General features: G+C 43.3%; 1 protein-coding gene across 3 annotated transcripts in view; it reads right to left on the minus strand.

Annotated features, from left to right (window-relative positions):
- RASGRP2 (RAS guanyl releasing protein 2) overlaps positions 1-27,545 on the minus strand; it is a 153,794-nt gene extending 126,249 nt beyond the window's left edge. The window contains exons 1-2 of one of the 3 annotated variants that reach the window (XM_073658346.1): positions 27,360-27,545; positions 19,846-19,950 (exon numbers count right to left, since the gene is read on the minus strand). The gene's annotated coding sequence lies outside the window, so the exon portion shown is untranslated. Of the gene's footprint in view, positions 1-12,587; positions 12,712-19,845; positions 19,951-27,359 lie in introns of those variants that run through there. The other 2 variants (XM_073658345.1, XM_073658347.1) reach the window with 2 other exon arrangements.
- Positions 27,546-27,768: the final 223 nt, after the last annotated feature.

A 27,768-nucleotide genomic window follows, 5' to 3' on the forward strand; every position in this document is an offset into this window, starting at 1 on the left:
CATACACGATACACACAGACATGAGAGTGAGAGATTCCAGCTCTCCTTTGTTTTATATTCAGAAGCAGCAGCATGAAAAATATTATACAGCAGTACTAAGAAATATAGCTGTGAATCCAGCAGTTGGGAGAGATAAAATACATACTATAAAAGAGGTACAACAATCAGCTTCTCTGCCTCTCATACAGCGTATATAGATACATGATGTATTCCTGCCCTCCTGTGTCTTATATTCAGAAGCAACAGCATGAAGAATGTTACACAGCAGTACTGAGCAGTATAGCTGTGAATCCAGCAGTTGGGTGAGATAAAACACTTACTATAAAAGCAGTTCAACAATCAGCCTCTCTGCCTCCCATATAGTGTACACAAAGACATGAGGGATTCCTGTTCTCTTGTGTCTTATGTCCAGAAGCAGCAGCAAGAAGAACGTTATACAGCAGTACTGAGCAGCATAGCTGTGAATCCAGCAGCATAACAATCAGCAGCTCTGCCTCCCATACAGGGTACAAAGACCCACAAGAGATTCCTGCTTACTATAAAAACTTATTATAAAAGCAGTAGCCAATGCCTCTCTCCCTCTAATCCTCATCCTCCTCCTTTCTCTCCTTTCCATCTGATCCCTCAGTGACCTGCCAGTCTAAGTTATCTTAACCAAGATTGACGTTAACAGTTTTTCAGAATATAAGAAGGGGAAAGAAAGAAGAGTCTTAAAAGTGGAGGCAGAAGAATATATTTCTCTGATAAGATATATTACAGAGTTTCTTATATTCGCTTGTACTATTGATTTATGCAAACTCTGTTAAAACCACAGTGACCATTTTAGTTAACATTCTGATGTCTCCTATACAAAGTGCATAGAGACAAGAGGGATTCCTGCTCTCCTGTCTCTTCTGTTCAGAAGAAGAAGCACTATGGATAATGTTATACAGAAGTATGTACAGAAGTATGGAGCAGTATAGCTGTGAATCCAGTATTGGGGGTGAGATGAAACACTTACTATAAGAGCAGTAGCACAATCAGTCTCTCTGCCTATTTCACTCTGATTCTCCTCCTTTTCCTTTCCCTCTCCATCCCAGTGACCCCGCAGTCTTTGCTATCTGGAGTAAGACTGACTTTACTAGTTATTCAAAGTGAATGATAAGGTCAGGAGGCTGGCTCATAAGTGGAGACAGAATAATATGTTTCTGATAAGATACATTACAAAGTTTCTTATATTTGCTTGTACTATTGATCTATGCAAAGTTTGTTGAAACAACAGTGAACATTTAAAGTCTTCCCTGCACAATGGCATTAATCACCCTGAAACTAATGTATCCCCCAAGGATCCATACAGTAGGACTGAGCTACTGAGCATGTGTGACCACCATCATTGGACACATTAGATAGACATTCTAAAAGGAGATTAGAGGAACACCAGGGGGAACCACACAAAGTGCAAAACAGCTATTTCTTGACCTAGGGTATATTTTTATTAAATGATTCAAATTAAAAAATGTTATGTTTTGCAAAATCTAACAAAAAATAATGTATTGAACAAGCCTTATAAGCATTCCTAATGTTCCATCTTGGGTATGTATTAACTTACAACCAAAGGCAACTTTGCTAATGAGGCGGGGATGTGGTATGCATTTTTTATTTAAAGAGGAACTCCTGTCAAAGTTTGTATCCTCTTAATATATTGCAGTCATCATATTATATAGCAATAGCACTGTGCACTTACAATTGCTCATTTTTGCCTTTTTACCCAGATAATTCTTCTCTTTTCCATTAGGTCTATGACATCATGTGATTAAAAACAGACTAGCTGAATCCTTCTAAGCTCTATGAAGAAACAGGGAGTCTCTTTTCCCTGCATGAGTCATCAATAGAACTACAACGCGTTTCCAGTGACACATAATTGTAGTTCTACTGATGACTCATGCAAGGAAAAATTGACCTCCTGCTTATACATAGAGCTTAGAAGGATTCAGCTAGTCTGATTTTAATCATGTGATGTCATAGACCTAATAGAAAAGAGACAAATTAACTGGGTAGAAAGGCAAAATGAGCAATTGTAAGTACACAGCGCTATATAATATGATGATTGAAATATATTAAGAGTATAAAAACTTTCATCGGAGTGCTTCTTTAATAAAAGGATTCAACATTTTCAAAGAATTAAGTTATTACCAAATTATAATAATGATGACAGTGTCTCGTGACAAAGGAATATAATATGAATTTTTTTCTTACAAAATGCAGAACGATTTGATGAACCTGAAAAATTGTGGTAATTGCTCCTGGTGAATGGAATAGCTTTCTGCCATTGAAAGTTGTGTGCAGGTAATTGCACAGCTTGAAAAAAAGATCGAAATTTCATGTGGACACTTCCAGCTACACATAGACAACAGTTCACACTGAGGAAGGTTTTTACATGAAATCTATAGTAATATAAAAAGACACAGATGCCTTACAGTTCATACATTTAAACTTTGTGTAGACAAGTATCTAACATTGCATTACATAGTGGTCATCTACTGTGGTGGTCTTGTAAAAGAGTTGAACATGGGTCCGCTACCCTTTTATAAAGCTTATCTTGCAAGAATTTCATTGTTGTGCTCTGGACTTTCAAGATCGAATGCACGGTTTTCTTGTTGTGCTGCAGACACTACCTGGTTATCTACGTTACCAAATAGGCATAAAAATCTCCTTGATTGTAGATACATGGTCACAGAACTCACTCAAAAACTTCAGCCTACGGCCATTTCACTTGTCACATGTCGTTATTAAGGTCTTTGCAAAGCGTGACTCTACATGAAATGGTCATAGGTTGTTTAAGGGTTAATCACAGTTTACTGTATTGTTGGAAATTTGTGATGTAATATATGATCTGTCCAGTAGAGGGCAGCGGCAAGAGGCAGATTGGCAGTTAGTGGGCAGTCGAAGTGAAGCTGCGGATCCTTGGAGAAAGGTCTGGATAGAGCGGTGCAAGTCTGAATCTGTTTTTAGTGACTCTGGGACGCGTTGTTTGACTTAACATAACTCGGTGAAGACAACCAAGGACACAGCATCTTGGGCTAGGCCACGTGAAGCCCTATCTCTAAGAACATAGGGAAACCCTGCGTTGGAGAGATCGGAATTCCCTAAGAGCTTCTAGATGACATTTCTATCTCTAAGGACTGAGGGAAGCCCTGCGTTCAAGAGATCGGCATTCCCTAAGAGCTTCAAGATGGCGTTTCTGATTATTCGGGACTCAGACCAGCAAGGACCCTTCTACTTCAGTCTCAGGACGTACCGGTACCATCTTACATCGCACATATGCGTGTCTGCTGATTGCTGCTGTACCTCTTGTCCTGTGGCCGTCCCTCGTCCACGTTTCAGGCTGCAACCTCATAATTACAATAAAGAAAATCCAATGCCTATTTGATGAATAATGTGGTCTTATGTTCTGTGCCTAAGATTTGCAGGGACTATATATACTATTTGAACAGCTGATCGTAGCCCGTACCTCACCCGGTGAGGCTCCGACCTTGCTGTGGTTCTACAGCGAGGTACTCCAGCGCAGTGCCAGCTTTCATTGATTCTTTCCTCTTAACGTTGATGTTTTATGTTGTTTTCCTTAATGTATAGCATTAACCAAGAACTGTTCTTAGGTGTCATTGATGGGCAAAATATTGTACAACAAACATAGGAATGCCACATGAGTGATGAGAGTAAATAATATATTTATAGGAGAAATATGTGACGCTCTCAGCCCTGCCCTGGAAAGATGGGGTACTCAGAGCCGGGTCAGATGTTGAGGGGGGGGGATGCAGCCGTGGCTTGGACCAGTTCCGTGCCCAGGGCCGTCACATTAAAAAGGATGTAAGGGCTTTCAGGGTTGAGTGGTTTTTGTCGACTACGCCACCTGTGGTGTCTGGTGATGCGCCACCAGCGCCGCTTCAGTCCGCTGAGGCTCGGTGTCATGGCGGCTAAAGTTCTCGCTGCTCCCCACAGGCCGAGCAGGGCCCCAGGGCAGGCAAGGCAGGATAGAAGTGGGGTAGTAGTGCGGGAGTACGGGTACAGCGTCGCGTGGTATGGCGCGTACTGAACAGTCCGGAGGCCATAGGGATGAATTTCCAAGGCTTTACTCACAGTTCTCTTAAGCAGCGCAAGGCTTCTCCCTGTTCCTCGCGGAGTCCTGCGGCCACCAGGGACGGGGGTCTGACTACCTCCGAGGAAGTCCAGTGTTCGGTAGTGACCCTACACCAGAGTGTTCCTGCACTACAGGCTTCACCCTTTCCCGTCTGTGCGTGTGTAGATAGGCCAGGTCTCCCTCTGAGCTCCTCTCAGGTGTAGGGCTCGGGTGGCAATTCCTCTCCATCCGAGGCCCGGCGGGATCCTCAGGGCCTAACCGGGCTTTCCCGTCCTGGACATAGAGTGCGAGGTCGGGTGTCGGGGGCCGGTACCCCTCTTGCAGCCGGAATCCCTCTGAATAGACCAGGTAGGCGAGGACAGGTGGCGTACTCCGCTCCGTCTGCATCCTCCCCGGGACCCATTTGCTAGGGAGCCCCACTCTAAAGCTCCCAGGCCTTCTTGATCCTGGTCCTTGGCCGGGTTGAGACATTCCTTGTCTGCAACCTACCTCTCGTCCCAAAGGTCGGGGTACGAGGGCTGTGTCCCTTGCCCGTGCAGGCCCACACAGGATCTGCACTCCCGGAGGGAAGTCACATTACACACAGTAGTTTGACAGCAACCAACACCAAGATCAAAGATGGCATACTATTAAATATGAAATTAGAAGTGTCACTAACTAACTGCTCCTCCACCCACACCCACTAACTGGTTCCTACCACTTTGTGTTCCCCAGTCTCCCTGTAACCAGGGGAGCAGCACCTAGTGCATACTAGCTCCCTCTGGTAGAAATGTGGTGTTGGATGCAAAAGGCTAGGTCACAACCATCACACTGGCCTTACCTCGGAGGAGGAACTCCACACTCCATTAAAGAAGTGCAGCATTCCTGTGGCGGTCGAACCCTCAGGGGCGCCACAAATACTCCAGTCAACTAATGCCCAACAGGATGCAACTGGTAGTGATAAGGGGGTCTCAGATCAGTTACATGTGGGGGAGGTGCATGGACAGTTGCCCATGGTTCTAAACTTAATGAGGACGCAAAATATCACACCACTACTGCTTTCTCTTGCAGGGGCAGCTTTGGCATCTCAGTCAGTGCCACAGGTTCCTATGCAGAGCGCAGCAGACAAGATGAGTTTGTCATAGATTGCTGCCCTCTGAGTAAGCAGTGATCAAGATAACAAACCTCTTAATGTGATGAAGTTGGCTTTGTCATCTTGGTTGCTGTCTATGCAGAGAGTAGCAGACAATGACAAACTCATCCTGACTGCTGCACTCTGCATAGGCAGCAATTGAATCTGCGATGCCTAAGGCTGCACTGTACTCTCCCACACATCTTCCCACCTCTCCCCAAACTTGTCATTTTATAAAACAGGGACCTGTTGAGGAAGCTGCCCCAATTAAAAAAAATGTTCATTGCACAAAAAAAACATTATAATTAACTTCAAGCTTTTACATGATTTCTCTAAGCCTAAGCAGGATTAGGGTTATAGCCAAGATTGGGTGTTAGGACCTTGGTTAGGATTAGAATTAGCACTTGGTTAGGAATAGGACTAGAGTTTGAGTTAGGGTTAGGACTAGGGTTAAGGTTAGGACTAGGTTTAGGGATAGAGCTAGGGTTAGGGACAAGGTTCGGTTCAGAGCTAGGTTTATAAAGTAATTTCATTAAAAAAAATTAAATAGAAAGTAAAAACAAAAATTACATTGTGTGACATTTCCAACAAAAAGTAATAAATAATTACAGGGCCAAGAAGTAAACTATGATTGCATCTTTATTTTCTTAGAATCAAATACATGTGCTTCTAGGATAAGGGGTTCCATACTGGACTGGTGGAAGGGACTCAGGTTCATGAGTTAAGGGCACCAAATTCTTGAGGAATAAGGGGTCAGGTTTAAGAGGTTTGAGTTTGAGGAATAAGGGGTACCATACTGGAAAGGTGGAAGGGATTCAGGTTCATAGGTTAAGGGGCACCAAATTCTTGAGGCATAAGGGGTTCAGGGTTAAGAGGTTTGAGTTTGAGAGATAAGGGGTACCATACTGGACTGGTGGGAGGGATTCGGGTTCATGGGTTAAGGGGCACCAAATTCTTGAGGAATAAGGGGTTCAGAATTAAGAGGTTTGAGCTTGAGGGATAAAGGGTACCATACTGTACTGGTGGGAGGAATTCAGGTTCATGGGTTTAGGGGAACCAAATTCTTGAAGAATAAGGGGTTGAGGGATAAGAGATACCATACTGGACTGGTACAAGGGACTCAGGTTCATGAGTTAAGGGGCACCAAATTCTTGAGGAATAAGGGGTCAGGTTTAAGAGGTTTGAGTTTGAGGGATAAGGGGTACCATACTGGAAAGGTGGAAGGGATTCAGGTTCATGGGTTAAGGGGCACCAAATTCTTGAGGCATAAGGGGTTCAGGGTTAAGAGGTTTGAGTTTGAGAGATAAGGGGTACCATACTGGACTGGTGGGAGGGATTCGGGTTCATGGGTTAAGGGGCACCAAATTCTTGAGGAATAAGGGGTTCAGAATTAAGAGGTTTGAGCTTGAGGGATAAAGGTTACCATACTGTACTGGTGGGAGGAATTCAGGTTCATGGGTAAAGGGACACCAAATTCTTGAGGAATAAGTGGTTGAGGATTAAGGGGTTTGAGCTCGAGGGATAAAGGGTACCATAATGTACTGGTGGAAGGAACTCAGGTTCATAGGTTATGGGGCATCAAATACTTGTCTCGCCTCCACTGGCAACACATTCTATACCCCTGCCTGAAGTGCCCCTTATGAGTGTGATTTGGAGTGATGGTTGCGCTGTCCTTTAAAGAGTTGGGCATTAAGATGATGGTGACAAGGCTATGTCACAGGGCAGCGTTAGGTCAGATATGGACTGCAATGTGTGGACCAGTCGCGGGTCTCCCGACATGAACTCAACAGTCTTATTAGCATGTATGGCGTTGCTTAGTTTGTGTCAGGAGACCAACGTCCAGTCTGTACTTTACCGTCAGAACTCGGATTTTGAAACACAGAGGTGTGAACCCGGCCTTAGACTGCTCAGACACCACCTGGGTTGTATTTGGTATATTGGTTCCATACAGGTAATTACTAAAAACTGATATTGCTTAACAAGCCAAAACTATCGTGCTATGCAACCCAATGGCCTTCTCTAGATGTCGCTCATCATTTTTATCCTACATGATAGTGGTGTGGTTTCGGATTCGCTATGACTTCCTTCCACCTCAGTTCTGCAGCACAAATTTACTTCCCCTACAGGAACTATAGAGGTGAACACATCAACTTGGCAAAACTTCCTGTTTTAGTGTCGTATCATTACAGTTATAGTGTTCCTCAAAATATTTATTCCTGAATTGATTTCTGTTGTATTAGAAGGAGCTAAAATAAACAGGGTTATTTAAAGGATTTCTCCAGCAACACTCACTTTTGCAACAATGGTTAGCGGCGTAGATGTCATTGCCTCGACAGGTGTCTTCCATGACACACGTGTGGTTCGTGCACACATCCGGCTTATTAGAATAAGACTTCCTGGCTGTTCAGGTATCCTGGACTATTTAGGGATAAATAGGCAAATGCCTGAGTTTATTTTTAATAAGATCCAGCTACAATATCCCCATTACCTGGACCTGCCTCCGTCAGTCTACTTGTCTTATACCAGCGCTAACCAGACCCCGGCCATAGTGCCCTCATAGCAGGTCCAGATATAGTGCCTCGTAATAAAACCTGTCTTGTGTTCACCATAACAATCAATCAATCACAGCGAAGAATTCACTTTACCAGAGAGAATGTATAATTAGAAAATGACTTGTTGCTTAAATTAGTCTTTTATGTAAATAGTATTTTTTTTCAATATTTTGATAAGATTTTTTTTAATTTTCCATATCACTATGTTAAAAAAAAATCTTTCATTGGCCATAAGGTCTAATACTAGACTTACATTTCCTGTTTTGTACAGATCACTTTTTGGTAGTTTTATTATAATTAATACAATGTATAATGTACAATGACTGATAACACCTCTACATACAGTAGATAACACAGCATCCACCATTCATAATAGGTGATGTCACAGCTCACCTCCTCCTCCTGTACAATGACTGATAACACCTCTATATACAGTACATAACACAGGATCCATCATTCACAACAGGTAATGTCACAGCTCACCTCCTCCCCCTCCTGTACAATGACTGATGATATAACCTCTATATACAGTAGATAACACAGTATCCACCATTCACAATAGGTGATATCACAGCTCACCTCCTCCTCCTGTATAATGACTGATAACACCTCTATATACAGAAGATAACACAGGATCCATCATTCACAATTGATGATGTCACAGCTCACCTCCTCCTCCTGTATAATGACTGATAACACCTCTATATACAGTAGATAACTCAGGATCCACCATTCACAGTAGGTGATGTCACAGCTCACCTCCTCTCCCTTTTATCAGAATGACCTTTTCCCAGATTAAAGGTATTTAAATCAGAAACTTAGAAGTTTTTATACAAACAAACATGTATTTGAGTCAGTCTATTGGTGTTAATGTCCACTTGCCCAAAAGGAAGCAGAAGTCTTAAATTATTCTTAGTGGCCAGTGTGAAAAAGTTGCAATCCTTTTATTCTTTTTTTTAATGTAAACAGAGATATGAAAAAAATATGAATACAAAATCCATTTAACATAAAGATCTAATTTAAACAGTAAGACAATGAATTGCTGATAGCATTCCCTTTAAGAAATAAAAACTGAGCTCTGATATTAGTTGCTGTCTTTCTTTTAGACTGCTTTGATAAATGAGGTCTATGTCACCATAAAAGAGACAGCCATGATATGGTCATAACAGTGTCAGCCACAGTGCTGTACTAGCAATATGAGTCCACGGCCAAGGGTGTCCTGATAAGAAAGCCAAACACATTGCCCCATGGCAGCTCCAACCTCAACATGGCGTCACCATAACTGCACCAGACACATCAAACATTTACAGAAATCTACTAAAAGGATGTAACAAGTGATCGGCCAATCTGTACATTGTATGCACCCAATAGAAACAATGTATAAAAACATATATAAATATTTATTGTTTGTTTGGGTTTTGTTTGTTTTATTACAAAGTTTCAGAACAGTAAGCTGTTGTTTCTCTCTGGGAAGGCGATTTGCATTTACAGCTCTACACAAGTTAGTTATGAATGACTGGGCTGCCGCCAGGTCAGGACGTGTTTGCAAAGACATTTCACCTCTGTGCCAACCCCACGTTCCCACGTTGTTGGTTCACTGCTGGAATTACTAATTTTTTGGAGCAGGAATGAAAACGATGTTTCTATTATCTTTTGTACAAATGCAGAATTAATGCAACATTCCATGCTGCACCGGTATGAAGTTGAAGCTTAGATATTAGTTTAGCTCACACATGTCAAATTCTGGCCCGCAGGGTGGGTATATTTGGCCCACGACGCCAGGCGGGGCTCGCGACGCTGAGCTGGCCCCCCACCCGGAATTGCACTTTCAACTGTATTGGAATCCTGGATCATCATTCTCCCTCTGTGTCTAACGTCTCAGCGCAGCGGGCACAATGACGTCATTACAACGCACCTGCCGTGCTGAGCCGTGCAGAGGATCAGAAGATACGCTGCAGAGACTGGAACAGCAGGGGAATGAGGAGAGGTGAGTATGTTTTATGTGGGGCCCATTATACAGTATGGAGGACTATGTGGGGCCATTATACTGTAAGAAGGACTATGTGCAGCCCATTATACAGTTTGGAGGACTATGTGGAGCCCATTATACTGTATGGAGGACCATGTGGGGCCCATTATTCTGTATGGAGGACTATGTGGGGCCATTATACTGTATGGAGGACTATGTAGGGCCCATTATTCCGTATGGAGCCCTATGTGGGGCCACTATTCTGTATGAAGGACTATGTGGGTCCATTATTCTGTATGGAGGACTATGTGGGGCCCATTATTCTCTATGGAGCCCTATGTGGGCCCATTATTCTGTATGGAGGACTATGTAGGGCCAATTATACTGTATGGAGGACTATGTTGGGCCCATTATTCTGTATGGAGCCCTATGTGGGCCCATTATTCTGTATGGAAGACTATGTGGGGCCCATTATTCTGTATGCAGGACTATGTGAGCCCCATTATACTGTATAGAGGACTATGTGGGGCCCATTATTCTGTATGGAGGACTATGTGGGGCCCATTATTCTGTATTGAGGACTATGTGGGGCCCATTATTCTGTATAGAGGACTATGTGAGGCCCATTATACTGTATAGAGGACTATGTGGGGCCCATTATTCTGTATGGAGGACTATGTGGGGCCCATTATTCTGTATGCAGGACTATGTGAGGTCCATTATTCTGTATGGAGGACTATGTGGGGCCCATTATTCTGTATGGAGGACTATGTGGGGTCCATTATACTCTATGGAGCACTCTGTGGGGCCACTTTACTGTATGTAAGACAATGCAGGGCCTATTATACTGTACGACTGAAAGCCGATGGCTCCTGGTAGGAATAAATGTAATTTTCTTCCAAGAGCCACATTTTGGCTACGTTCCAACCATGAGCTTTTGGTGAGTTTTTGATGTTGCAGATTTTCGAGAGAAAAAAAACACAAGTAACCTTAGTAGGTGCAGAAATGGAAATGCTGCAGAAAATCTGCAATATCAAAAGCTCATAAAAAGCTCATGGTGGGAACATAGCCTTTCAGTGCGGCGGTAGGGCACCTTTCAAACGGTATTAACCTGCAGATTAACCCCATATCAGCAAATTAATAACGTTATCCGACCTGACAGGTTCCTTTTAAAGTATAAAACTTGTTAAAAGAAGATCTCTTCTCAAAAAATAAAAGCTCCTCTTGTTCTACCACTTTCTTCCATTGCCAAGTTCTTCTTCCTCTTGTTGGATGCACAATGAACTGTTATAGACACTAAATGGCCACTTCATCAGAGACTCGTGCCCTTTCTTCATTGGAACTTCTCTGTATGGAAGTTAGACTTGTGACCCGGAGTGCAGCATAAAATCAAGCGATCAGTTTTCGGCTCATAAAAATCAGACAAGTGCTATGCGCCGTTTTGATGGATTGCACTCGTCCCCATGTTATTCTGTGGGGCCAGCTTCGGACGGAGCAGGTCCGTGGAAAAAACTATGGAGAAGATGGAGACTTTTTTTTCTCCATCTTTTTATCATTCAAAACAATCAGATCACACTATGATCAAACTCTGATTTTGCATAATCGATCCGATTCTCTCACATGAGAGAATAGACTCTCGTCTGCACCTGCCCTTCCGTGGATTCATTTCAGGGTGAATCCACACCGGAATGGGAAAATATAGCGATCTAAACTTCTTTGCACAAGACAAGGTCATCACAAGGTCCTAGAGACAACCTCTCATCTAAGAAGATGTCTGTAATGCCAAACGTAGAGATCTCCTGCAACCAACTGCAGGGCGACTGTCTGTCATCTCTGATACACCTGTGACAGAAGTGTAGCGACCGACCAGCTTCAGCGAGGAGCCAGGGTTCGGATCCTGCCCGCACCCACACTGTACATGTGCCATTGGACTCCTGCAGTGTCAGTGAACAAGCAAAGGAACGCGATTGAGACTGAGCACTGTCAATGAAGATCAGGGACAGTACTCGATATGCAAATTGGAGGGCGTAATGGTGCACTGAGCATTTGGCCACACCAAGGGTGCACAGAAGTGCCCTCATTGGCATATGAAATAAAATGTGAAATCTCTGCAACTAAAAGTGTAAAATGTATACTGCTGGTAATATTTTTACATGGGCTAAGCCCCCTAGATAACTAAGTAGTTTATTTTACATTATGAGGGTGAAAGGCTCCCTATAAAGTGACTTTGTGGAAACATTTAGAAGATGCAGTGGAGAAGAGAATATGTCCAACCCCTGAGTTATAGATTTAGACCCTGCCTTTACAGAGATCCATGGGAGTCGGTATAGGATGGGGTCTAGACTATGGCTGCCTATTCAGGTCTTGTTAAAAGTCTCTTGGGAAATATTTCTCCATGCACATATCTTTCTCCATATCATCTGCGACGTGTCAGGAATTATATGTCAGTCACAAAGAGAAAGGAGGTGGAGGTGGCCAGAGTCACCCATTGGAACATGTCTCCAAGCCGGGGGAAATGCATTGACTGTGATTCGGTGTATATATTGATATCTCGCCTCAATAACTTTTTTTTTAAAGGGATTGTCCATTATATTTTAACTCACATGTTGGTGGCAGGTTTTCTTCCTGCACTTATTAGTGCATCCTTCCACACTGCCTGACCAGCTGTACAGTCCACAATATGATCATTGATGGAGGATCATGAGACCAGATCTCTCCATCAAGGCTGATTGAAAATTGGAAAACAACGTTCCCCTGTGCAGTGTTTTTCAATATTGTTCCCTTTATAAAAAAAATTGTGAAAGAAAATGATTTTTAAAGAGAGGAAACGTAACTCACATGCAACCGATGTCCAGTCCTTGCGTTCCAAAAAGAAACAGTTGACTCAGTAATCAAGTTACCCTTTTATAATGACTTTACACGCTACTGCTGAATTGCTGTTCAGCGGATTCATGCATACTCTCCATTTATCGCTTCCTGTTTTGGAAGCCAAAAGTCTGCAGCTCATATGACTTACATAAAATGTACTGTAGAAACAAGCGTGAAGTATTAGATTGTGAGAAGGAGACGCGAACAAAACAACTCATCCCACCGACCAACAAGTGCGCACCTTAGTGAAGGAGTCTGGATGGGAGGATGCTGCTTCTGTAGATTGGGCAGTCTACTCAAGGAAGATATCGTCCTATCTCATGTAAACAGTAAAGTATATAAATATAGTTACACCTTAAAGGGGTTGTCCACTAATACGATATTGTTGACCCTTAGGTCAGTGGGGGTCCAGCAGTCACTGTCCGGCCGTCACCAGCCCTGGCGGTGGCTGGATGTTAGCAGTATATGGAGCAGAACACCACGGCTCCTTATACTGTGTAGTAGCCGCTGCTGCATCCTGCAGTTCAGCTCCTATTCATTTCAAAGCTGCTGAGCTTGGGTTCCCCCATAGACAATGAATGGAGCAGAGGTCAAACATGTGCATCACAAAACAGGACTCTGCGAGGTTCCAGAGCCCCATTCTCTAGTTCCTCAGGGGGTCCCAGCAGGCAAACCGCCGGCAATCAGTCATTTATAGAGATTCGCAGGACCTTGACCAGGTCAGTAACCCATGGCTGCTAGGTGGGGGCCCTGTGGATCACCAACTACCTGCTGATATCACCGGCTCCTCTTTTAATTAAAGGGGTTGTCCGGGATTTGAGTCCAAGTCTGCAGTCACTTTGTGTGACTGCAGACTTGTGAATCCTCACAGTGCGCTGCCAGGAGGCTCCAGTACTTGGGTCAGGAACGATTTGCCTACATGCAGTCACATGCCAACTAGACGTGTGCAGCCTCACTCAATGCAAGCAGATTAGTTAGGCCAGACATGTCTAGTTGGAATGTGGCTGGAGGATTCACAAGTCTGCAGTCACATAAAGTGATGCAGACTTGAGCCTCAAACTTGGACTGGCCTTTACCTGGCCTGGGGAGATGTCATCGTTGCAATGTGATTCACATTTGATATCACACCAGACCAGATAATAAAAAGAGCCAGGAATGTCAACAGGTAGAAGCCGGTTTGCAGGGTTTCCGTCCAGCGGTCGCGGAATTCTGACCTGCGAATGTATTCGCTTATCTCTGCTAAGTTATGGATAGGGAGTAACACACTATTTTGGGACTAATCCTTTAAAGGAAAAATAATTACTTACTGATCAGTGAGGATTCGACCACTGGGACCTACATTATCCCGGGATCAGAGCTCTGGAATCCCGAGACTGAGACCCCCATCTTCAATCAAGCAAAAGTGCACATGCTGGGTCCCTGCTACATTGACAGTAATGGGCTTTAGACAATGGTTTAGTACAGCGCTCGGCTTTCTCCCGCAGTCCCAAAGACAATAAATAGAGTGGATATCGAGCATGTGCACATCTGCTCCATTCAAAACAGGGTTGGAAACATCTATTCTCGTACTTCCGAAGCCCCGATCTCGGGATTGCAGGGTCCCAGTGGTCAGAACCCCCGAGCGATAAGCAAGATATCCACTTGTGTTTTTGGTAATAAACTCTTTAAGAACTAGAAAATATACTGCTACATATAGTGTAAGGAAGGATTAAACAGGAAAGTCATAAAAATTGCACTTATAACAACTTTGGTTTACTCACGGGTTGAGCCGCTACCGCCTTGACTTCACAGCTTTAAAAGTTACAAAAACTAAGCCATAAACCACAGTGCATGTATAAAGTCACCACAGCGGTGCTCAGCAAGCCAGATGTAGACCATAAAAAATTGTCAATTATGAAAGCTACTATGAAACTGCATTTTCCCAGCATAAATAAGCACGTTTTATACTATGGAAAGTATCCAGTTAGGGCGGCAATGATCATCCTTTAGGGTGGCTGTTGAGGGCTTTCAATAAATCAGTGAAGATTAAAGTGGTACTTCAGGCCTTTAAAATCTTTGGGGGCATTTTTTAAATGCAACCTATTTTGGCTAAAAACTATTTTTGCAGTTGTTTTTTTTTTTACCATTTTTATAACCGTTTCACTTCTAGAGCCTCTATGTAGACCAGTACATAACCCTTATCTCCCTTCTACTAAACTCAATATAAGCTGATTTATGACACATCAATATTCAACTTTTATATTGTTATAAATCAACTTAGACCATGCCGAGTGTGGGAAAAAAATGTCAAAGACACTCTTGTTGGGGGGGCCACTGTTCTAGTTTTGTGTCCTCTAGGACTTGTAGTCCCATCCATACTGGGAGACATAAATTTATCTGTTGTGTGGTTTAGGTGGGGCTGCAAGCTATTTAAGCTCCTGAAATCCTGCTGTCCACTGCCCGTTATAACCTAACTTGCTTCTATGTAACTTGTGTGGCACCCCAGGGGGTCTGGTTGCCACAGTGGTAGTAATACCATGTCTGGGAGCAAAACAGGAGTTTCCTGGTCAGGAACACACTACATGCAACACCTCCTGCCCCAGGCCAAAAAGGGGAGGATCCTGCCCTATATAACTGGATCTGGAGGCGGGGTTAGGTTAGACAGGGTTGTAGTCGAGTTGAGGACACAGAAGTAAGAAGCCAGGGACTGGAGCTGGAGATAGCTCGTCCTGGGCAGCATACAGAGGACCGGACACCGGAGTCCGAGGCTGTGGGACCCTTCAGGCCCAGCAGCAGATACAGCAGGGCAGGGGATTGCAGGTCTCCTGGCCCAACAGAAGCCCGGAGGCTCAGCCACACGAAAGGACCAGTACCGCCACAGAGGAGTGAGGAATACACGGGATCCGAGTCGCCAGCCATACGGGTGAGCACAGCACATCACACTAAGGGACGTGGGCTACAACACGACTATAAGAGGGATAGCCAAAGAGTACAGTCAGAACAGCAGGCCTACAACTCCACCTGGCCAGGGGAATTCTAGGATTGCTCCCGGACTGACCAGGCCCTCATCCCTAGCAAATACTCCCGTTGGGGCCTATATAATTACCACCAGTAAAGACCCTAGGACTGCACGACAGAGACTCCGTGTTATTATTACTGATCCAGGCACTATCACCACCATCATCCCTACACGCTTCCCTGAAGCTCCGCTCTTCCTGTGGGGCGTTACATCACCTTGCTGCACATACCATCAGCTTCAGTGGACTGTTCCGCAGCAGCGGTTACCAATAACCGCATTCCACAGATGGCGAAGTCGGACATTATAAATACTATACATAAACTACCCTGGTTTGACCGCCCTGGGTCACGGACCGGGTCACCGCCACGATGACTACAACCCCCAGCATCTACAGGCCCGGCTCCAGGTATCCCCACGGCCCAGGGGGCGCGTCACTTGTGCCTTGCTATTCTCCCAGAGGACATTCCTGATTTTTTACCTCGTCTTGCTTTTTGACTATTCTCCTTCTTCACGATTTGGTCCCTACACCATCCTCCTGATTCTGACCCGGCTACCTGACTATTGTCTCTTCCGGAGAGCAGCTCCTGTCTAAGGCAATCCAGTGGACCCTGTTTTAAGACCAGATCACTGTACAGGGGTTAAAGGGTTAAGGCCAGGGTTCCTCTGGAATCTGCCAGATGGAATGGTTGACGCCAAGTCTGTCTGTGGTAGCCTTTTTAAGTCTGTGGACTCTGACAGATATAACAAAAATGCTGTGAAAAATTTAGCTTTTTTTCCAAATATTTTTTCCAAAAAAATGCTCTTGACAAAAAGTCATAGGGGGGGGGGGGATATTTTAAGTCAGTTTTACTTGTGGCTGCATTGCCGTTACTTGTGCCACACTGTTTGATAAATTTGGCAAAATTTTAAGATATTACAATAATGTTTAGAAATGTTTCTCTACTTTTTACGCAACCCCCGTAATAGAGTTAGTTTGCTTTTTATGCACCATTTGTTTTAAAAAAAAGTAAAAAAGAAGTTGCAAGTAGAGATGATCAAAAAGTTTTGCAGGACCTTGGTTCAGCACCCTCGCGGGTAGTATGTGACCGCTGAACCAGAGTCCTGTGAACCTCCTCCTACCCACAAGAGTCTCCGACACCTCTTCTGATTAGTAGGTCTGACATCGTTGTATACTTGACGTCACACTGGGACTACTAGTCAGATGAGGTGCCGTGATGCCACCAGGTAGTAGGAGGTCCATAAAGTTCTGGTCCTGGACCAAGGTCCTGCAAATCTTTTAGATCATCTCTAATGACAAATCATAAATACGGCTAAAACAGGGAAAATGTCGAGCAGCCACCTACTTAGACAATCTCAAAATTAAAATTTGGTGCTTGGCACAAAATGCTTAAAAAATGGCACACAACTTTTATAAATATGTCTAAAAATTATACAAAATACGGCAAAAAAATTGCAAAACAAATTACAAAATGTTCCACATAGTACATATTTGAAAACTGACACTTTTTTAGGTATATTTTCTTGCATTTTTGCCATGTTTTAAAAATTCTACAGCTAAACGTTAGCTTGAACACACATTGGTGTTTTTGCTATTGTACCATTCTGGTAATTTTTTTCTGAAAACGCAGGTGTTTTTCATTCATTATACCAAAGGCTTCTCTATAGGAAGAAGTAAAATTACTAGTGATGAGCGCAAGTGCTTGTTACTCACTTGAATTTGCCTATGGAGCTCCGGTATGCACAGCGTATCGAGGGTGCTCGAGTGACATGTTCGAGTTCCTGCGCCCCCGTGTTTTGCAGCTGTTAAACAGCTACAAAACATGCGTGGATTGCCTGTGTATGTCAGGCAATCCCTGTATATGTCAGGTAATCCATGTGTATGTCAGGTAATACCTGTGTATGTCAGGCAATCCCCGTATATGTCAGGCAATCCCTGTGTATGTCAGGCAATCCCAGCATGTTTTGTGGCTGTCTAACAGCTGTGAAAAATGCGGAAACTGGGACACGAACATGTCACTCGAGCATCCACGATACTCGGTGCATACCTGAGCACCATTGGCAAACTGGATTAATGAGCACTTGCAGTCATCACTAAAATTGACGTGTGACAAAAAACGAGTGACCAAAGAAAGAATGGCACAAGAAACAGGGAAAAAAATGTTTGGAATAATGTACAAAATTCATGGAGGGTTTTTTGTTGCGAGCTAAAAACAGACGCTGCTAAAAAGTGTGAAGGAAGCCTTAAATCTGATTGCTCCTACCATCCAAATACATGACAGCAAAACATTGCCATACTCGAATCATTTCCAGCCTCCACCAGCCTAATGAAAATAATCATGTTTCCAAAAATTCCATGTCACTCTGCAAGCACTGATCTACTTTGTATGTGTGAACGCCGAGTGTTTCGAATGCGAGGGTAATTTATATGATAATGTGAAAAGCTGGAGATAACCCCCAACAGGTTCCAGTAAGGTAAAATAATAAACCGTATTATATGTACCATTTCACTTCCCTGATCCCTGCCATGCCTTTTGTACGGGTATGTGCACACACGACTTTCCACAGAGAAAACTCCACAGAGAAAAAGGTAGTGTCAAAAATGCTGCTGATTTGCTGTATCTTGAAATTTGCAGTGTACTCGACAATAAAAATTGACATACTGCGGATTTCAATTCTACAGCGCCAGTTAATTTACAGTTGCAGATTTTCTCCACAGCATGTGGATGAGATTTTGCAAAATTTTCTTCCCTAATGCTGCTACTTTTAGAATATGTTCACACTGAACTTTTTTTTAGGTCAAAAACAACATGTTTTCTAGTGGAAACTGCTTCAGGAAATGCTCCCTCTTTGGCTATGTGCACACCGAGTCTTTTGGCTAAGTTTTTGAAGCAGATACTGAGCGGAACCTTCAAGTTTTTGAGGAGTTTTGAGTTTTCGAGGAGCGTTAGAAGAGTTTCTGCTCACTCTTCACTTAGCTATGTGTAAACAATGTATTTTTCAAGCGGATTAAGCCCAGAATCCGCCTGAAAAAGCGTTGCGAAAGCACCTAAAAAAATCCAAAGAATGCACAGCAATGTAAAAACAACATTGCTGCGCACATGTTCAGTCTTTTGCTACTTCCTTTTATCGCTTCAGAGATCTGAAACCCTAGAGCAGTTAAAAAAAAGTAATATGTTCATTCTTTGGGCAACTTCATTTGAAAGACGCCGATGCCGCCGCAAAAACAAAAGCAAAACTGCCAGCGGAGCCATTTTAGGAAAAAAGTCACTGGCTTTTTAATTAAGCGGAACTGTGAAAGAAAACTCCAGTGGTTCTGATTAGAGATCCCATGTGCACATAGTCATTTTCTGTTCCAAAATCTCCTAAAAAGACTCAATGGCCCCAATTCATAAAGACCATGGAGTGTGAGGCGCACGATTCACTAAGAGGAGCACACCTCTTAATGAATCAGGCAAGGTGCAAAGTCTGAAGATTGCTGGACTAAGGCCATATTCACATGTTCAGTATTTGGTCAGTATTTCACTTCAGTATTTGTAAGCCAAAATCAGACTGGACCATAATCCCCAGACTGGACGCTGACCTGAGCTCAACAGCCTCAAATGCAAATATGAGGCTTTTACAGGGGTTGTCCAGGCATGAGGTTCAAGTCTGCAGTCACTCTATGTGATTGCAGTCTTGTGAATCTTCATAGCGCACAGTGTGCACACTGTCAGGATTCTCCGGTGCCAGTGGACCCATGAAAGCAAGTTTGCAATTTGCATACATGTGGTCAAGTGCCGACTAGACGTGCTCGGCCTGACTCAATACAATTGAAATAAGCGAAGCTGTACATGTCTAGTCGGATTGTGGCTTGAAGTATGCAAATCGCATATTTGTGATCACATGACCGCCGGGACTGGCGAATCCTGACAGGGCACACCATGTACGCTGTAAGGATGCACAAGCCTGCAGTTACATAGAGTGTAAAGCAGACTTAAACTCCAAGCCTGGACAACCCCTTAAAGCTCGGATAAGGAGATCCATGACCAGTCAATACATTGTGGTCCAAACTAGAGCCATAAATGTTGGATGAAACCGACCTTAGTGCTAAAACAACTTCCTACCATTTAGTGGTACATTTAGTGTATGTATATGGCACTAAGTGGAAAAGGGTTACAGGTCATGACTGCAGTTTTTCTAGGCGGTAACAATGAGACTTTCTGCTTCTTCACCAATGATAATAGAACTTACCCTTATAATTTCACCGGCTCATAGACATGAAATGACAGTGAAGAGACGGAAATTAAATCATGGGAACTGTCACAGAAACTGGAGTGTTGGCAAAACTGTAAATCCCTGTGACAACCCAAAAAGAAGAAGAATTTATCCCAGTAAGTCAGTATTTCATTTTCGTATCAGATTCTTCATATAATGCCAGACTACACAAAAATATTACTAAAGTTCAAATCAAGTTTCATTCTATGGAGTTTATTCACTATTGACCCGTAAAATGGCACTGACAGAGAAGTGCACAACGTCATGTTGCACCTGTGTGTACATGTGCACGTTTGCATGTACTATCAGATTAGACACACATATACAAAATGAGCGAATGCTGATACATTACACACTCATTTGCATATTACACACTACATAGTGCACGCATGCTTATAAAAAATATGCTCATACACATAGGACATGCATATAAACATGGACATTTTGGTGATAGAGTTATTCAGATGGCCATAAGAATTTTTTTTAACTCTAAATTTTTACATTTATAGCTTTCAAATTCATAATAGCAAATTCAAATTCGGGTCTTTTTTTGCCAGCACAATATGCCTGTAAAGACGAAGAATAATATTTAGATATTTAGGCAGAGAAAATTCTTCTACCTAACAGTCCAGCTTGTGGTTCACTGTTAAGATTTCTGCCATTCATACTACAGGTCCTAAATTTGATTATCGGAAAAGATGAGCTCCAATAAATAATTAACTAAATGTATTTGAAATCATCTAATGAGCACAGACCCTGTGTCTTTGGAGAAGAGTCTATACAGGGAGAAAATAGAAGAGACAAGTAGTGTCCTGTCCATGAAACGTCACAGGACATGCCAACATACATTATATAAAATATGCAAATACACATAGGACATGCATATAAACATGGACATTTTGGTGATACAGTTATTCAGACAGCCAGAACATATTTTTTTAGTTTTACATTTTTATATGCATAGCTTTCACATTCATAACTACACTATATGAGGTCTTTTTTTGCCAGCACAATATGCCTGCAAAGACGAAGATGCCAACATACAATACACAGTATACAATTAAACCAGCATAACCATCAGCACAGGTTAGCTTCCTTACTAGGTCCCACTATCCCTCGAGTCCCTGTGTGGCTAAACCAGCTGTACAGGTGATATTTTACCCCCTGCTATAGCAATATGATACTGTAGATGAGTTGCATAGATGTTGAGTGTTTATGGTTCACTGGAGAAGTGAGATGACCACTGTACGGTTATCAACTTTGGTGTTGGCAATTTAGAGATGCTTTAGTTCCACCTCTGTTCCTGTCTGAGACGGCCATCAATTCTCAACTAAAACCCCAAATTGTAAGTTGGGTTTGTGTAGACAGCACCTTTCTTCAACCCTGGACACTGCAAAAAAATATCATGATTGTTTCCAAATAGTTGTGACAGTTCCTTCAAATTTGGGGCAGTTGCCATGGATGCCAATGTTTTTCCAGCTCAGAAAAAAATGGCAAAAAAATAACATAAGAACAATTACTTTGGAGCATGAATGTCAAACTCTGGCTCGTGGCCCACAGGGTGATTATATTTGGCCCGTGACACCAGAACCGCCATCCCTATGTGGAGCCATTATTCTGTATGGGGCAATATGTTGGGCCCATTATTCTGTTTGGAGGACTATGTGAGGCCAATTATACTGTTTGGAGGACTATGTGAGGCCAATTATACTGTTTGGAGGACTATGTGGGGCCCATTATTCTGTATGGAGGACTATGTGCGGCTCATTATACTGTATGGAGGACTATGTGGGACCCATTATACTACATGGAGGACTATGTGGGGCCCATTATACTGTATGAAGGACTATGTGGGGCCCATTATTCTGTATGGAGGACTATGTGGGGCCCATTATTCTGTATGGAGGACTATATGCGGCCCATTATTCTGTATGGAGTTATGTGAGGTCCATTATACTGTCTGGAGGACTATGTTGGGCCCATTATTCTGTATGGAGGACTATGTGGGGCCCATTATACTGTTTGGAGAACTATGTGGGGCCCATTATTTTGTATGGAGGACTATGTGGGGCCCATTATTCTGTATGGAGGGCTATGTGGGGTCCATTATACTGTTTGGAGGACTATGTGGGGGCCCATTATACAGTTTGGAGGACTATGTGGGGGCCCATTATTCTGTATGGGGGACTATGGGGGGCCCATTATACTGTATACTGGTTGGCCTGCGACTTTGTCCAAGTTTTTCATTTTGGCCCTCTGTGTGTTTGAGTTTGACATCCCTGATTTGGAGAGAGGCTGCCAGTGCCGCACGGAGGTTTATTAAGTTAGTAAAGTTTTTTTTACTTTATGCCATTCCCTCCCTTTAGGCAATTTTTTCCCATCTCGGAAAACCTATTTAAGTTTTCAGCATTTTTCCCACACATAAGATTCAAATTTACCAGGGAAAGAGAGGATCAAGAAATTCATGTTTGTTTAGGTAATTGTGCAAATTAAAAGTACAAAAGAGCAGAAAGTAAACTTCTAAAGTTATGTAAAGTGAGACCTTTCCCAAATCAGCACAAGTTCTCATTGGAAAAAAATGGGCTAAAAGAGTTCTTTCACATTGAGTTCAGGCACCTGTTCAGTGGTTCCGTTGGGGCTTACATCGGAACCCCCCGCAAAAAGGGATTCGGACGTGTGTGCTGACAGGGCTATAGACTATAATGGTACAGGCAGAGCGAACAAGCGTTCTGTCGTGCATCATTTTTGAGCGTATACCCTACTGGAGGCGGACACTCACGCGTAGTAGACTGCATCTGAGTGTCCACCTCCAGTAATCTGAGTGTCCACCTCCAGGAGGCGTATATGCCCGAAAATGCACCATTATAGTCTATGGCCCAATCGGCGCACACGTCCGAATCCTGTTTTGCGGGGGCCTCGAAGGGACCACCGAACAGGTGCCTGAATGCAATGTGAAAGCATCTAGAGGAGCACAAGGTCTTAGGCGAGGTTCACATCTGCATTGGAGCCTCAGAGGTTCCATCATTTTTGGCGGAACATATTGCACTGCATGGCTCACTATTTTTTTCAATCACACTAAAGAATAGACCCCATTATACGTCAATTTAATTATTCTGTACCTTAGGGCTTCTTCAGAAGTCAATTTTTCTCGTACGTGTGCCATCTATATTTTTCATACCTATGATATTCTATGGTGTAGATCCCATGTCTGATTTTTCCTCAGACTGAGTGGTCCGCAAAAAAAGCACTTGTCAAATATTGATCCGAGTGTTGGTGAAACCCAACAATGCAAGTCTATAGATCAGTGGAAACGCTGGAACGCACTCAGATGCCATCCATGTACTGTCACGTTTCATGGACTGTTTGATAGGAGAAGCTTGAGAGACCTTCATCAGGTTTTTTTCTTTTCATCTGGGAAAAACTGATGAAATTCTGACCAATCTTTGTTGGTAAAGACTGACACTGACCAAACTCTGATGAAACTCTGATCAAAAACTCTGATGAAACTCTGACCGATTGTTGCATACGAGAAATCATCACTGACGTCTGATTGAGCCCTAAAAGGGGAAAAAGGCTGAATGATGACTCCCGTGCAGATCAAGTCCCCTGATTGCTACATTATCTACTGTATATTTCCTAAATCATTGCTTCAGTCCGTCCTTTGTACTGACCACACATATACATGTATATGAGATCACCTATCACCACGTCTTTTTTTTTTTTCGAAGCTGAATGCGGACAATTTTTCAAACCTCTTATAAGCGAAACCCTCCATCCCATGTAATAATCTTTTTGCCACCTTCGTATCCTATCTACAGTTACATTGGGGGGTTATATCTGATTCCCACGAGAAATGGGATTCAGATGCAAAACCCGACAGCCATAGATTACATCGAACTCTGTGTTTTTTTCCAGCAGTATTTCAGTTTTTCAGTTGGGCACAGACTATATTTCTGCGCCCATCTGAATTGATGGAGTCTTTCAGAAAAAAAGCAGAGTTCATTTGAATTCCATTTGCATGATTGCAGTTAATAGCTGTCAAAGGTTTTGTCTAAATCTCGCTTTTATTGAGATTCAGACGGAACCCTGGATGCAGTTGACGCATAAACGCAGTGTGAACAGGGCTGAACTGCAGCACCCGGCAGCAGCCACTACACACAGAACGGAGCTAATAACAGCTGATCGGTGGGGATGCCGGATGTCGTACTGCCACAGGTTTAATATTAATGACTTATCCTATAAATATTATATGTGCTACCACATCCCGAAATCTTGTGCAAGCGTTGCTCTTCCTTTGGCTGGAGTGGTTCATGAAGAGCAGTGCTTGAAAACTGGTGCAAACTAAATTTATCGGAATGGGGCAGAGGTAACAGCAAAGCGTTAGTCTCCTGTCAATCAAGCAGCGCAGAGCATCTCTGGGCGTGAAAAACAGATGAGTAGTGATGAACACAAGTGCTCGTTACTCAAGTTTGCCTAAGGTGCTCGGGTATGCACAGAGTATTGCGGGTGCTCGAATGAGATGTATGTGTCCCCATGGCCGCATGTTTCGTGGCTGTTAGGCTATGTGCCCACTTGCGGAAATGAAGCAGAAAATTTCTGCTTCATTTCTGCATGTCCTCTCCCGGAAAAACGCATGCGGAATTCCGCACGAGTTTATCGTGCGTTTATCGCGCGATTTCCACATGCGAAATTGCCTTGCATTTTTTATTGCATTGCAAAGGCAATTCCGCTTGTGGAAACGCAAAATTAATGGACATGCTGCGGATTTTTCCGCGCATCAAAAACGCTGCGGAAAAATCCGCAGCATGGGCATTGAACTTGCGGAATCCCCTTGGTCACCATATGGGGGGCGGATTACCTAGCGTTTCACAAGCGTTTACGCTGCGGAAATTCCACAGCATATACGCTTGAAAAACGCTACGTGGGCACATACCCTTAGACAGGCACAAAACATACGGGGATTGCCCATGTATGTCAGGCAATCCCCATGTATGTCAGGCAATCTCTGTGCATGTCAGGCAATCCCCGTGTATGTCAGGCAATCCCTGTGTATGTCAGGCAATCCCCGCATGTTTTGTGCCTATCTAACAGCCGTAAAACATGTGGCTGCAAGGACTCGAACATCTCACTCGAGCACCCGCGATACTCGATGCAAACTCCAGGAGCGAGCACTTGCACTCATCACTACAAATGAGGAGTCCTGGACTGCAAGTGCGTCGATATCCCCCATTGTGCACTTGAAGCTGGCATCTTCCTTTTAACAGATCCCTTGGTACCCACTGCTCAGAGACAGACACAGACAGAAGGTGGCTCCTGTGCAAGAACAATATATGAGCATTATCATAATGCACAATTCCACCTGCTTTGGAGGTGGTAGGGGCCCTTTTATCTCATGGGCCCTTGTGAGGCTGCACAGGTTGCACCAATGATATGTTCGCCCCTGCCACTGCTGCCGATTTAGAAAATTTACAACCTCCTTTTGTTTTCTGTCTTTTAAGGTTTTTTCCCCAACTAGTTATCCCCTAACCTTGGAACTACTGGAGAAAATGGAGCACATTGCTTGGAGGTCATTCAAGACTGGACTAGACCTGGTTCCCCAGTGCCAGAACCCTGTTCTTCAGATCGGTGGGGTGTCCTAATAGTCGGAACCCCTGTGATCAGTAAGTATACTATGGTTAGGGAATAACTAAACATTCTGGGAATAACCATGTGCCCCTGGCGTTAATCAAGAGGTTTTTTCTTTTTTGAAAGTTGCTTCATTTTTACATTAAATTATTTAAAATAAATAAATAAAATGATTACAAATGTATAAATAGCCCTCGTATGACATAATTCAGACAGCCCACAGTCACCACTAGGCGGAGCTCACAGCATAGATTCATATAACTCCCACTGTGACCAGTATAAACTAGAGCCAGGTACAGGGTTCGGCCACGGCCCTACTATCAGTATTTGGTCAGTATTCGGTCAGGAGTGGGAGCAAAAACCAGGAGTGGGTGATAAATACAGAATTGGTGACTTGTTTCTATTATACCTTTTCTCTGATTGTTTCTCACCTGGTTTTGGCTCCCACTCCTGAGAAAAAATACTGACCGAATACTGACCAAATACTGATAGTGGGGCCGTGGCCTATTATTTGAGGTGGAAGCAGCTGCCAGAACCAAAGAATTTACACCATTGTATTGCCACATATTTTAAAAAGCCTGTTCAGAAAAAAATAACTATAGAAGAAGCAATATATAATTCTCAATAAAATAAACTGTAATAAATGCACAGGGATTGTGATGACGTCGCAGGACTACTTTTGTCAAGTATTTTCAGTTGTGCCCCTGTGATTTGAGAGGTGGCGCTGTGCATGAGTGGCTCTTTCCCTTCACTTCTTCGGAGTTCCAAAGTAAGGTGGTGGAGAAAGGAATACCCCTTTAAGGATAGGGTCACACAACAGTTTTTCAATTTTCAAACAATTTTTCATACAATTTTTTTTTTGCGCACCCATAGACTTGAATACGTAAGAGAAAAGAATATGGAATACGGAAGAGAATAAATAGTGTATGCTCCAATTTTTTTTTCACATGATCATTCAGTCCGCGTAAAAGAAAAAACGCTCATCTGAACAGCGGAATTGAATAACATTCGTCCGAGTGTCAACTGTGTGAGTTTTTCCACGGATATCACACGGACTGAAAATACTGTGATACCATCATAGCCTAGAATGTAGTATATAGTGTTATAAACGACACAAGAATCTAACGATACGCAACTCGTTATACATATAAATACATTGTCTACATATCAACAAACAGCATGGACCCCAAAACACAAACATGGACCCCCAAGATCACAAAAGTTAGAAGTTGACCTGCTCTGTTTCCTTTCCGCCTTTCTTACACAACGCATTGAACCTTTCTCCAGTGGAAGTGATGATATTTCTAGACAGGACCGATCACATCTATGTCTCTTTTGACCAGTAAGTCCCAGTTCACATTCATACATTGCATTGCGCTGAACGTATATGGCTGAATTCCCACCGACCCCCCCCCCCCCCCCAAAAAAAAAAAAAAAATGTATGGCAGTGAGAGCATCCATGGACCAGTTTAAAGTCTGCGTTCATTTTTCTTTTTTTTTTTGCAAAGTCTGAACACAGCCTAATTTTAACGTAGGTATACTGTCAGATGTAGCAGAGCTAATTCTGTCATCAGCAGGATCTGCAACCATATAAAAATAAAATAATGCACCCCCCAGAGGGTTAAATTACAAGAAATGTATGTGTAGAATGTAGAACACAATGTCTCAACATTAGTGTAACTAACTGTAGCAGTAGAGACCTGTATACAAATAACTCACATAGGAGCCATAAACATAGTGGATCACAGTGGAATGTAGTAGTAATGGGATGCAGACATAGCAGAGGGGTGCACCCAGTGACTACAACCCCCAGCATCCAGCCTGACAGCAGAGCAGGGGTGCAGGCAGAGCAGCATTGTACCTACCTCAGCCCAGAGCTTGTGATGGGACTCAGCCCCTCTCTGTCACTTTTCAGCGCCCAGCCTCCCCCTCCTGTGGTAGAATGAGTTACACTTCCTCCCTGTGCATCTGGCCAGGAAACAGCAACAGATAATGAACATATTGCGTTTAACCCCAACACAACAACATCCTTTTCTGGTATGTGAGGAGTGAGGCCAGTGCCACTCAGCTGACACAGCAGCAGCCAGTGTGCCCAGCCCTGTGCCAGTCATATTGATACCTAAGGGCAGAAGCCACAAGTCAGTAATCAGCTCATTGCCTCTATCACCAGTGACCTCCTCCTCTGTCCCAAAATAAGCCCTAGTACAACTCTCACACTCACCTAGTACAACTCTCACACTCACCTAGTACAACTCTCACACTCACCTAGTACAA

The sequence above is a fragment of the Phyllobates terribilis genome, unplaced genomic scaffold (genome assembly GCF_046119375.1).
Source record: "Phyllobates terribilis strain yellow unplaced genomic scaffold, ASM4611937v1 Scaffold_13__5_contigs__length_258822181, whole genome shotgun sequence".
In the NCBI taxonomy this organism is placed as follows: Eukaryota; Metazoa; Chordata; class Amphibia; order Anura; family Dendrobatidae; genus Phyllobates; species Phyllobates terribilis.